This window comes from Coregonus clupeaformis, unplaced genomic scaffold (genome assembly GCF_020615455.1).
Source record: "Coregonus clupeaformis isolate EN_2021a unplaced genomic scaffold, ASM2061545v1 scaf2027, whole genome shotgun sequence".
Taxonomy (NCBI): Eukaryota; Metazoa; Chordata; class Actinopteri; order Salmoniformes; family Salmonidae; genus Coregonus; species Coregonus clupeaformis.
In genome coordinates this window covers 44160-57674 of record NW_025535481.1, presented here as the reverse complement: position 1 = coordinate 57674, position 13515 = coordinate 44160, and the positions used below count along the sequence as shown (strand labels likewise).

General features: G+C 45.9%; 1 long non-coding RNA gene across 1 annotated transcript; it reads left to right on the top strand.

The window, feature by feature from the left end:
- The first annotated feature begins 11301 nt into the window (after positions 1–11301).
- Positions 11302–13315, top strand: LOC121562783. The gene is made up of 3 exons (XR_006659942.1): positions 11302–11367; positions 12754–12835; positions 13231–13315. It is a non-coding gene; the product is annotated as an uncharacterized LOC121562783 (long non-coding RNA).
- Positions 13316–13515: the final 200 nt, after the last annotated feature.

Here is a 13515-nt window from a genome sequence, read left to right as displayed (position 1 = left end):
CGTACGTCCGCCCCACAGGACACTCTGGGGGAGTAGGGTCGGTACGTAACGCCCGCTCGATCTCCGCATCGACCTCCCACACCACCGGAGCCACCAGACAAGACTCCGGCAGTATGGGAGTATGCTCAATGGACCTCTCCTCTGTGTCATACCGCCTGGACAGGGCGTCTGCCTTACCGTTCTGGGACCCTGGGATGTACGTGATCTTAAAAACAAACCGGGTCAGGAACATGTTCCACCTAGCCTGACGAGGGTTTAATCTCCTAGCTGCCCGGATGTACTCCAGGTTACGGTGGTCAGTCAGAATGAGGAAAGGGTGTTGAGCCCCCTCAAGCCAATGCCTCCACACCTTTAGGGCCTGAACCACGGCTAACAGCTCCCTGTCCCCTACGTCATAATTACGCTCCGCCGGGCTGAGCTTCTTAGAATAGAACGCACAGGGGCGGAGTTTAGGTGGCGTGCCGGACCGTTGCGACAGAACTGCCCCAATACCGGCCTCTGACGCGTCTACCTCAACTTGGAATGGTAAAGCGGGGTCCGGATGCGCCAGCACCGGAGCCGAAGTGAACAGGTTCTTCAGTTTAACAAATGCCCTGTCCGCTTCAGCTGACCACTGCAAACGCACCGGGCCCCCCTTCAGCAGGGACGTAATGGGAGCTGCCACCTGTCCAAAGCCCCGGATAAACCTCCGGTAGTAATTAGCAAAACCCCAAAACTGCTGCACCTCTTTTACAGTGGTTGGAGTTTGCCAATTACGCACGGCTGACACACGGTCAACCTCTATCTTCACACCAGACGCGGACAATCGATAACCCAAGAAGGAGATGGACTCCTGGAAAAACAAGCATTTCTCTGCCTTGACAGACAAGTCATGCTCCAACAGCCTCCTCAACACTCTGCGCACCAGGGCTACATGCTCGGCTCGTGTAGAAGACTACACTAGGATGTCGTCGATGTACACTACCACACCCTGCCCATGCATGTCCTGGAAAATCTCGTCCACAAAGGATTGGAAGACTGAAGGAGCATTCATTGACCCGTATGGCATGACGAGATACTCGTAATGACCCGAGGTGGTGCTAAATGCTGTTTTCCATTCATCTCCCTCCCTAATGCGCACCAGATTGTACGCGCTCCTGAGATCCAACTTTGTGAAGAACCGCGCTCCGCGTAATGATTCAGTCATAGTCGCAATCAGCGGAAGAGGATAACTGTACTTAACCGTGATCTGATTGAGACTACGGTAATCAATACACGGGCACAAACCCCCATCCTTCTTCTTCACAAAGAAGAAACTTGAGGAAACCGGGGAAGTGGAGGACCGTATGTATCCCTGTTCCAAGGACTCGGCTATGTAAGTCTCCATAGAGACCTCTTGAGACAGGGGATACACACGGCTCCGCGGAAGTGCCGCTCCTGTTTGGAGATCTATCGTACAATCTCCCTGTCTATGAGGTGGCAACCGTGTTGCCCTAGTCTTGCTGAACACAAGTGCTAAATCCTCATACTCAGGGGGAATGCGCATTACGGGCACTTGGTTCGGACTCTCCACCGAGGTCGCCCCTACGGAAACACCTAGACATCTCCCTACACACTGGGCAGACCACTCCATAAGAGCCCTCTGTTGCCACGCAATGGTAGGATCATGGGCGCTTAACCAGGGAAGCCCCAGCACCACGGGATACGCAGGAGAGTCGATCAGATAAAACTGAATGATCTCCTCATGACCCCCCTGCTTAGTCATCTTAAGTGGTGCTGTGACTTCTCTAATCAACCCCGACCCCAGCGGCCGGCTGTCTAGGGCATGAACAGGGAAGGGGGCTTCCACCGGCCGAAGGGGAATTCCTAACCTAGAACAAAATTCACGATCAACAAAATTCCCAGCTGCGCCTGAATCTACTAGCGCCTTATGCTGGGAATGAGGTGCCACCTGTGGAAATCTCACAGGTATACACAGGTGACCAACAGAGAGCTCTGGGTAAGTGGGGCGCCTACTCACCTGAAATGACTCCCCAGTGCGTGACCTGTTGTCCCCTCTCCCAGGAGACCCTCCCCAGCACCTAGCCGCAGTGTGCCCTCCACGGCCACAGTTGGTGCAGGGGACACCCCCCCTCGGGTTCTCTCTCCTCCTCTCCCTAGCGCCAGCACCCCCGAGCTCCATGGGAATCGGCTCGGAGGTGCTGGAGGATGGAATGGATGACCCCCAGTCGGGACGTCCGCGGGTAGCCAGCAGGGTGTCGAGACGGATGGACATGTCCAACAACTGGTCGAAAGATAGGTTGGTGTCCCTGCAGGCCAGCTCACGACGAACGTCCTCTCGTAGGCTGCATCGATAGTGGTCGATGAGGGCCCTCTCATTCCACCCCACATCCGCCGCTAGAGTCCGGAACTCCAGGGCGAACTCCTGTGCACTCCTCTTCCCCTGTCGGAGGTGGAACAGACGTTCCCCCGCCGCCTTCCCCTCAGGTGGATGATCGAACACTACCCTGAAGCGGCGGGAGAACTCCGCGTAGGTGATGGTGGCGGCGTCTATTCCCCTCCATTCGGCGTTGGCCCACTCCAACGCCTTGCCGGAGAGACAGGAGATGAGGGCGGAGACGCTCTCGTATCCCGAGGGCGCCGGGTGTATGGTGGCCAGGTAGAGTTCCACCTGCAGGAGGAACCCCTGACACCCGGCTGCGGTACCATCATATGCCCTCGGGAGCGAGAGCCGAATGCCACTGGGTTCCGGTGCTGGGAGAGGAGGACTGGCCGATGGTGATGCGATGTTGTAAGGGTCCTTGGCCACCTCAGGGTTCACCAATCGGCGCAGAGTGTTGGACACCTCGTCCATGGCGGTCCCGAGTTGCCGGATCATGGTGTCTTGGTCGCTGATCCGTTCCTCCAGCGACATGGGTGCCGCCGCTGCTCCTGCTGACTCCATGGTGGGTGTGTTATTCTGTCAGTGTTGATGTGGGTGCGGTTGAGGAGTCAGACGCAGGACGCATAGGATGAGTCAAACAAGACTTTACTAACTGTATAAACAATACAAAATAAAGGACCTCAAAACAAGGAGGCGAGCGACAACGCAACACAGGCTGTGTGTGTAGTTGTATTTGTAGTATATGGGTGTGTGTGTAGTTGTATTTGTAGGATGGGGCTGTGCGTGTAGTTGTATTAGTAGTATAGGGCTGTGTGTAGTTGTGTTAGTAGTATATGGCTGTGTGTGTAGTTGTATTTGTAGTATATGGGTGTGTGTGTAGTTGTATTTGTAGGATGGGGCTGTGTGTAGTTGTGTTAGTAATGTAGTTGTGTCACCTGAATAAAGATGTCGTGCTTGTCCTCCGTAGCTCTATCTAGGTTATGATGAGTAAACAATCCCAATTGTTTCAGGATGTTTGATGTGTTAGTTTTGTCATCGTCAGGTCGTTGCCAAGGCTGGAACATCGGGTCCTGTGCTCCAAGGGAATGGAGGCGTCAGAACCAAAACAATGAGGTCCTTGATCCCATTGCGGTCAGATTCCACTGTTCAGGCTTGGCATTGAAATGATCTAACGTCTGGTGTAATTTGACTGGTTTTTAGCTTGCTTGCATTGATGATTACATTTTTCTTCCAGTTGGCATTCAGTACTTTTGATTTGCCAATACACTCACACAAGATCTGGGCCCGTATTCACGAAGTGTCTCAGAGTGGAAGATCTGGGCCCGTATTCACAAAGTGTCTGTTCTGTTACATTCCTTCAGTAGTATATTAAGCATAAGGGTGATTTCCTACAAACTTCATGATGTACAATACAGGTGATTATATTGATAAAAGTCACCTTGTCCAGAGAGATTGACATGGTTATCAAAACGTCACACCAGGGTAAGCCAATATTAAATACAGCCCTTATTTTAAGTGTTTCTAAAACCCCTTATGGGAAAAATGTATGGTGAAAAAACGATTGGAACCATTTCCATGTTTGACCGCTAGGTATTATGGGTATTATGACTCATACTGTGGTACTCTATGGAACGCTGCATTGCAGAGGCAGTTGCAGTGTGTTCTGTGTGGTGCATAGGTTGGATTTATCGAATTTACACCTCGAACACACCTACAGCATTATTACTCGAAATGGTACACAGCATTGTCTGGATATGTGTGCAACAAAAGTTCAACATTCACCCTCTGCTACCATTTCTGTCAAGCCGTCTACACATACAATTTGATGCATATGTTCGATAAATCCAATTTATGCACCACACAGAACGCACTGCAACGGCTTGATAGAAATATTGGCAGAAGGTGAATGTTGAACTTTTGTTGAACACATATCATATTTGTTGAACACATGCTGTGTACCATTTTGCACAATGAAGCTGTAGGATCAAGGTGTTGAATAAACGTGATGTCATGTTGCTTTTTCAGGAGGGGAGTAGGCTACATGCAGCTATTGACATGTTTTACACAAAATACATTATCGACATGTTTGTACAAACTTTGTTATCAGTACTGCAAACATAATAACAATTTCATGTTCTTCTTAGCTGCTGAGTTACATGTAGCTATTTACTCTTGTCAAGATATCAGCATATATGGCAAAACTATGGCACCGGGCGATGCAAAACGAACTTGCCCATTGTCAGACTCTTTTGACCCGTCTTGAAACATACTCGGCTGCCTAGAACGTTAGGCTACCCAGAGGTGGAACACAAACAGGCTGTCTAGTTAGCGACTGAATGGTATTTATTCATCATCATTGCAAACATTGGCTAAGCTGCACAGGAGGCAGACAGGCAGTCATGTAGTGTTCTTTTTTCAGGAACTGTGATATTGAAGCAACTATAAAGATTACCCTGCATCATCACACAAAACGTGTCCAAAGTGTAAGGACTGCATCCTGCTTGTGCAACTGCAGTATATTTTACAACAGACAGATAGGTTGTAGCCTTCAGAATATACATGTTGTTTTTCCCCCTGTAGAATTAAGGTCACTAATTGGTAAGGAACTCCCCTCCCTGATTGTCAAGGTCTTAATTTAAAGGAAAGACCAAAAACCTGCAGACACTAGGCCCTCCATGGAATGAGTTTGAAACCCCTGTGTTAAGGTTAGGAGTTAGGTTAAAGCAGTGTTTCCCAAACTCGGTGGACGTTTTGTTTTTTGCCCCAACACTAGACAGCTTTGATCATTTGAATCAAAATATGCACAGAATTTGGGAAACACTGGGTTATAAGGTTAGAGTTAGGAGAAGGGTTAGCTAAAAGGGTTACGGTTAGAGTTAGGGGAAGGGTTAGCTAAAAGGGTTAGGGTTAGAGTTAGGAGAAGGGTTAGCTAAAAGGGTTAAGGTTAGAGTTAGGGGAAGGGGAAGGGTTAGCTAAAAGGGTTAAGGTTAGAGTTATGGGAAGGGTTAGCTAAAAGGGTTAAGGTTAGAGTTAGGGGAAGGGTTAGCTAAAAGGGTTAAGGTTAGAGTTAAGGGAAGGGTTAGCTAAAAGGGTTAAGGTTAGAGTTAGTGGAAGGGTTAGCTAAAAGGATTAAGGTTAGAGGTAGGGGAAGGGTTAGCTAAAAGGGTTACGGTTAGAGTTAGGGGAAGGGTTAGCTAAAAGGATTAAGGTTAGAGTTAGGAGAAGGGTTAAGGTTAGAGTTAGAAGAAGGGTTGGATAAAAGGGTTAAGGTTAGAGTTAGGGGAAGGGTTAGCTAAAAGGGTTAGCTAAAAGGGTTCAGGTTAGATTTAGGGGAAGGGTTAGCTAAAAGGGTTAAGGTTAGAGTTAGGGGAAGGGTTAGCTAAAAGGGTTAAGGTTAGATTTAAGGGAAGGGTTAGCTAAAAGGGTTAAGGTTAGAGTTAGGGGAAGGGTTGGCTAAAAGGGTTAAGGTTAGAGTTAGTGGAAGGGTTAGCTAAAAGGGTTAAGGTTAGAGTTAGGGGAAGGGTTAGCTAAAAGGGTTAAGGTTAGAGTTAGGGGAAGGGTTAGCTAAAAGGGTTAAGGTTAGAGTTAGGGGAAGGGGAAGGGTTAGCTAAAAGGGTTAAGGTTAGAGTTATGGGAAGGGTTAGCTAAAAGGGTTAAGGTTAGAGTTAGGGGAAGGGGTTAGCTAAAAGGGTTAAGGTTAGAGTTAAGGGAAGGGTTAGCTAAAAAGGGTTAAGGTTAGAGTTAGTGGAAGGGTTAGCTAAAAGGGTTAAGGTTAGAGTTAGGGGAAGGGTTAGCTAAAAGGGTTAAGGTTAGAGTTAGGGGAAAGGTTAGCTAAAAGGGTTAAGGTTAGAGTTAGGGGAAGGGTTAGCTAAAAGGGTTAGGGTTAGAGTTAGGGGAAGGGTTAGCTAAAAGGGTTAAGGTTAGAGTTAGGGGAAGGGTTGGCTAAAAGGGTTAAGGTTAGAGTTAGGGGAAGGGTTAGCTAAAAGGGTTAAGGTTAGAGTTAGGGGAAAGGTTAGGGGAAGGGTTGGCTAAAAGGGTTAAGGTTAGAGTTAGGGGAAGGGTTAGCTAAAAGGGTTAAGGTTAGAGTTAGGGGAAAGGTTAGGGGAAGGGTTGGCTAAAAGGGTTAAGGTTAGAGTTAGGGGAAGGGTTAGCTAAAAGGGTTAAGGTTAGAGTTAGGGGAAGGGTTAGCTAAAAGGGTTAAGGTTAGAGTTAGGGGAAGGGTTAGCTAAAAGGGTTAAGGTTAGAGTTAGGGAAAGGTTAGGGGAAGGGTTGGCTAAAAGGGTTAAGGTTAGAGTTAGGGGGAAGGGTTAGCTAAAAGGGTTAAGGTTAGAGTTAGGGGAAGGGTTAGCTAAAAGGGTTAAGGTTAGAGTTAGGGGAAGGGTTTGCTAAAAGGGTTAAGGTTAGAGTTAGGGGAAGGGTTGGCTAAAAGGGTTAAGGTTAGAGTTAGGGGAAGGGTTAGCTAAAAGGGTTAAGGTTAGAGTTAGGGGAAGGGTTAGCTAAAAGGGTTAAGGTTAGAGTTAGGGGAAAGGTTAGGGGAAAGGTTGGCTAAAAGGGTTAAGGTTAGAGTTAGGGGAAGGGTTAGCTAAAAGGGTTAAGGTTAGAGTTAGGGGAAAGGTTAGGGGAAGGGTTGGCTAAAAGGGTTAAGGTTAGAGTTAGGGGAAGGGTTAGCTAAAAGGGTTAAGGTTAGAGTTAGGGGAAGGGTTAGCTAAAAGGGTTAAGGTTAGAGTTAGGGGAAAGGTTAGGGGAAGGGTTGGCTAAAAGGGTTAAGGTTAGAGTTAGGGGAAGGGTTAGCTAAAAGGGTTAAGGTTAGAGTTAGGGGAAAGGTTAGGGGAAGGGTTGGCTAAAAGGGTTAAGGTTAGAGTTAGGGGAAGGGTTAGCTAAAAGGGTTAAGGTTAGAGTTAGGGGAAAGGTTAGGGGAAGGGTTGGCTAAAAGGGTTAAGGTTAGAGTTAGGGGAAAGGTTAGGGGAAGGGTTGGCTAAAAGGGTTAAGGTTAGAGTTAGGGGAAGGGTTAGCTAAAAGGGTTAAGGTTAGAGTTAGGGGAAAGGTTAGGGGAAGGGTTGGCTAAAAGGGTTAAGGTTAGAGTTAGGGGGAAGGGTTAGCTAAAAGGGTTAAGGTTAGAGTTAGGGGGAAGGGTTAGCTAAAAGGGTTAAGGTTAGAGTTAGGGGAAGGGTTAGCTAAAAGGGTTAAGGTTAGAGTTAGGGGAAAGGTTAGGGGAAGGGTTGGCTAAAAGGGTTAAGGTTAGAGTTAGGGGGAGGGGTTAGCTAAAAGGGTTAAGGTTAGAGTTAGGGGAAGGGTTAGCTAAAAGGGTTAAGGTTAGAGTTAGGGGAAGGGTTAGCTAAAAGGGTTAAGGTTAGAGTTAGGGGAAGGGTTGGCTAAAAGGGTTAAGGTTAGAGTTAGGGGAAGGGTTAGCTAAAAGGGTTAAGGTTAGAGTTAGGGGAAGGGTTAGCTAAAAGGGTTAAGGTTAGAGTTAGGGGAAAGGTTAGGGGAAGGGTTGGCTAAAAGGGTTAAGGTTAGAGTTAGGGGAAGGGTTAGCTAAGTGGAAAAGTATCTAAAACGTAGTAGTTTAAACGGCCAACATAGATCCACACATGCTAGATATACAACATAGAATATACACACCCTGACTCAACATATAAGAGTCCCCTGAGTCAGGGGATGCACAAATACGATATAACATTCAAAATGGGTGAATCTTTCCTTTACAAACCATCAAATCTGTGCGCTACCTTGGAACAAATAAAATACTACAACATGGTAAATTCATAAGCAGTAAGAATTATATAGAAAATGATGTTTTTCAAAAGGAGAAGTTTATCTTGGGAAGTGACAGATGCTATCTCCTGTGTGAGCACTACGTCTCAAAATGAGAGATAATTCCTCATGGTTATATTGGGCTACATTTTTAGACTTCAAAGACAACTTTGGTAGTGTTATTAACCTTACAATATCTGGTTTCTAGTAGGCTACAGAGTTATTGAAGGGCTGTTTCTCTGAACCTCAGGCAGTAGGCTGAAACAAGCTTGTTTCTCTGAACCTCAGGCAGTAGGCTGAAACAAGCTTGTTTCTCTGGACCTCAGGCAGTAGGCTGAAACAAGCTTGTTTCTCTGGACCTCAGGCAGTAGGCTGAAACTAGCTTGTTTCTCTGGACCTCAGGCAGTAGGCTGAAACAAGCTTGTTTCTCAGAACCTCAGGCAGTAGGCTGAAACAAGCTTGTTTCTCTGGACCTCAGGCAGTAGGCTGAAACAAGCTTGTTTCTCTGGACCTCAGGCAGTAGGCTGAAACTAGCTTGTTTCTCTGAACCTCAGGCAGTAGGCTGAAACAAGCTTGTTTCTCTGGACCTCAGGCAGTAGGCTGAAACTAGCTTGTTTCTCTGAACCTCAGGCAGTAGGCTGAAACAAGCTTGTTTCTCTGAACCTCAGGCAGTAGTCTGAAACAAGCTTGTTTCTCAGAACCTCAGGCAGTAGGCTGAAACAAGCTTGTTTCTCTGAACCCCAGGCAGTAGGCTGAAACAAGCTTGTTTCTCAGATTCTGACCAGCAGCAGCAACCTATCCTCCTTATTTATGTTTGAAAACTAATTTGAAGGCCAGAATTGTTGTTGGGGGAAAGCACTAATCATGTTGATGCAGCTGGATAATCTTTTAGAACCAACTTCTGTGACATCACAGCAGTAAGTCTTCATTCATAGGGATGTGACACCACGGCAGTAAGTCTTCATTCATAGGGATATGACACCACGTCAGTAAGTCTTCATTCATAGGGATATGACACCACGTCAGTAAGTCTTCATTCATAGGGATATGACACCACGGCAGTAAGTCTTCATTGATAGGGATATGACACCACGGCAGTAAGTCTTCATTCATAGGGATGTGACGCCACGGCAGTAAACTGCTATATTTCTTCTTTACACATGTTTTCTCCTTGATTTCAATATGGAAACCAGGTGTTAGTAGTTACTGATTTTGAATAACAGATGGGCTATGGGTTACAGGTGATCATGCTGAATAACAGATGGGTTACAGGTGATCATGCTGAATAACAGATGGGTTACAGGTGATCATGCTGAATAACAGATGGGCTACAGGTGATCATGCTGAATAACCGATGGATTACAGGTGATCATGCTGAATAAGAGATGGGTTACAGGTGATCATGCTGAATAACAGATGGATTACAGGTGATCATGCTGAATAACAGATGGGTTACAGGTGATCATGCTGAATAACAGATGGGCTACAGGTGGTCATACTGAATAACAGATGGGCTATGGATTACAGGTGATCATGCTGAATAACAGATGGGTTACAGGTGATCATACTGAATAACAGATGGGCTATGGGTTACAGGTGATCATGCTGAATAACAGAGTGGCTATGGGTTACAGGTGATCATGTTGAATAACAGATGGGCTACAGGTGATTATGCTGAATAACAGATGGGCTATGGATTACAGGTGATCATGCTGAATAACAGATGGGTTACAGGTGATCATACTGAATAACAGATGGGCTATGGGTTACAGGTGATCATGCTGAATAACAGATGGGCTATGGGTTACAGGTGCTGAATAAGAGATGGGCTATGGGTTACAGGTTATCATGCTGAATAACAGATGGGCTATGGGTTACAGGTGATCATGCTGAATAACAGATGGGCTATGGGTTACAGGTTATCATGCTGAATAACAGAGGGGCTATGGGTTACAGGTGATCATGCTGAATAACAGATGGGCTATGGGTTACAGGTGATCATGCTGAATAACAGATGGGCTATGGGTTACAGGTGATCATGCTGAATAACAGATGGGCTATGGGTTACAGGTTATCATGCTGAATAACAGATGGGCTATGGGTTACAGGTTATCATGCTGAGTAACAGATGGGCTATGGGTTACAGGTGATCATGCTGAATAACAGATGGGCTATGGGTTACAGGTGATCATGCTGAATAACAGATGGGCTATGGGTTACAGGTGATCATGCTGAATAACAGATGGGCTATGGGTTACAGGTGATCATGCTGAATAACAGATGGGCTATGGGTTACAGGTGATCATGCTGAATAACAGATGGGCTATGGGTTACAGGTGATCATGCTGAATAACAGATGGGCTATGGGTTATAGGTTATCATATTGAATAACAGATGGGCTATGGGTTACAGGTGATAATGTATGCCAAGCGTAGTGAAGGGTACACAAATAGATGGGTTATGGCACTTACATTTAGTTAAATTTAAATGTAGTTAAAGCAGGGGTATGGTGGTGAGTTTCTGAACTATTAGAGTTAGACCAACAGTTTAAAGTAATACAGATATTGTTGGTATTTCAGTTGAGTTTCGGATATATTGACCAAATTATCAGGAAAGTTCTGGACATATTTCCCATTCAAAATTCACCAGAAACAGCTATTTCACAGCTATTTCTTTTAAAAGAACCCCCCAATATGCAACACAAAGTTATGCCCTTGCTTGTAAGAAGTCAAAACAGAAAGCAGTAACTTAATTTGCCGCCTGCTACAGAATCACACAGTGTTCAGAGACTGCAATAATAATCAGGGTCCTCTGTCCTTGTACCTCCAGTCTGGCGTCAATCACTATCAACAGATATGAGTTTAATCCATAACATTCAGCTTCTAGTCTAGTGACCATCAACCCAAGTGTCAAACAGAACAGTGGAAATCATGTGTTTTACAGAAAGGAAAATATATAAATATGCTAAACATTGTGTGAATCTCTAAACTGATTATGAACTTTATTCATCTTAAATATTCCCATTACACAGTCAATTCAGGAAGTGAACTTAAATTCCAATTCAATTTAAAGAACGATACAGAGAGATAGAGAAAAAGAGAGGGAGGGGTCTGACTGGATGGATCCTTAAATAGGAGAGGTGGGAGAGGTAGAACTCAACTCACAGGCAGGACAGAGAGAGAGAGAGAGAGAGACCCAGTGAAGACCTTTGAAGATCTCTGAAGAAGTGAAGCTACTACTGAAGATTTCAGAAGGTGAGATTTCAACATCTGTTCATCTAATACTGTACCTGAGTGCATCCCAAATGGCACCCTTTTCCCTTTGTAGTGCACTACTTTTGACAAGGGCCCATAGTGAATATGTGTCCCTGGTCATATGTAGCTCTGGTCAAAAGTAGTGCACTACTTAGGGAAAAGGGTGCTATTTGGAAACTCGGTCCTGTGGACCCCAATGGGTGCACGTGTTGGACCGATTTTGGGAAACGCTGTGCTAAGGAATTCAAGTCTGCTGCCAAAACTCAGGTCTCATGTCTTCAACCAAGTACAGTAGATTAGCCTAGCACACAGGAATATGTACGCTCCGCTTGGGGTCCCCAGGACCGAGTTTAAAAAACGCTGCCTTAGCAGTTGCATACGTTATATACATAGCATAGGGTTTCCCTGACCTCCCAAGTACCCCCAGCCGTTCCACTGATTTGATATATTCCAGTACAAGCACAGCTGATCCAGCTAATCACCAAGCCGTTCATTAGTTGAATCTGCTCTGATGTGAAAGTACTGGAACACATCTGATAAGTGGAATGGCTGGAGGTCCACTTGGAATAAAGGGTTCCAAAAGGGTTCTTCAGCTGTCCCCATATGAGAACCCTTTAGGTTCCAGGTAGAACCCTTTAGGTTCCAGGTAGAACCCTTTAGGTTCCAGGTAGAACCCTTTAGGTTCCAGGTAGAACCCTTTAGGTTCCAGGTAGAACCCTTTAGGTTCCAGGTAGAACCCTTTAGGTTCCAGGTAGAACCCTTTAGGTTCCAGGTAGAACCCTTTAGGTTCCAGGTAGAACCCTTTCGGGTGCCATGTAGAACCCTCTGTAAACCGTCTGTGGAAAGGGTTCTACATCGAACCCAAAAGGTTTCTTCCTGGAATGAAAAAGTTTATACCTGGAGCCAAAAAGGGTTCTTCAAGTGGTTCTCCAACAGGGACAGTCGAAGAACACCCTTTAGGTTCTAAATATCACCTTTTTTTCTAACAGTGTACTCAACTACAGGTTAGGGGAACACTGCACTCCCCTAATCTCTGAAGTACTCTCTGAATTGGTATTGACGGCTTCTCTCTTTGACTGTCTTGTTGTGTTGTTGTCTGTGTGTCTGTCTCTGTCTGTAATCTCTCACTCTCTCTCACTCTCTCTCTCTCACTCTCTCTCTCACTCTCTCTCTCTCTCTCTCTCTCTCTCTCTCTCTCTCTCTCTCTCTCTCTCTCTCTCTCTCTCTCTCTCTCTCTCTCTCACTCTCTCTCTCTCTCTCTCTGTTTCTCTCTCTCTCTCTCTCTCTCTCTCTGTCTCTGTCTCTCTCTCTCTCTCTCTCTCTCTCTCTCTCTCTCTCTCTCTCTCTCTCTCTCTCTCTCTCTCTCTCTCTGTCTCTCTCTCTCAGGAGACTATCACCATGGCGATGTTGACCACTCTTCTGCTTCTCAGCGCTCTCTTTGCTCTGGGAGATGCAAGGGGTAGCAGAGGTATTCTGATCAAAGGTTTTAGTGACCTTAACACAACACCTAGTGACCTAGGTTTTGGGGTGAGAGTCACTGGACCCAGGTTCCTGGTTGGGGCTCCCCCTGTATTCACTAAAATATAATTCTATACAGGTCTGTTGTGGTTTCATAGCTCTGAAACTGATCTAGGGCTCTATTCAATCCGCATCGTTCAGCTTTACAGAGTGATTGAAATTTAAAGGCAATGTTCCCTCTTTAGCAGAGACTGCATTCACGGTTAACGCTGCAATCTGAAATTACTTTTAATTTTCTATCACGTAATCTGTAACGCTTCAGCTTTACAGATTGAATCGAGACCCAAGTATTTTTAAAAAGCATGTCTCAATCTTCCCTCTGTCCTTGTCTCTCTTTTGTTGTAGGGGATCGGCATGATCGGGGTAAACGCTGTGACTCGGAGGAACACGTTTCTCCTCCGAAAGGTCAGCATCATCATTCTGACTCGGAGGAACACATTTCTCCTCCCAAGGATCAGCATCATCATTCTGACTCGGAGGAACACATTTCTCCTCCGAAGGATCAGCATCATCATTCTCTCCTCGGAGGAACACATTTCTCCCTCCCAAGGATCAGCATCATCATTCTTCCTCGGAGGAACACATTTCTCCTCCGAAAGGTGAGAAACATATTATGGAGAACCTGATATG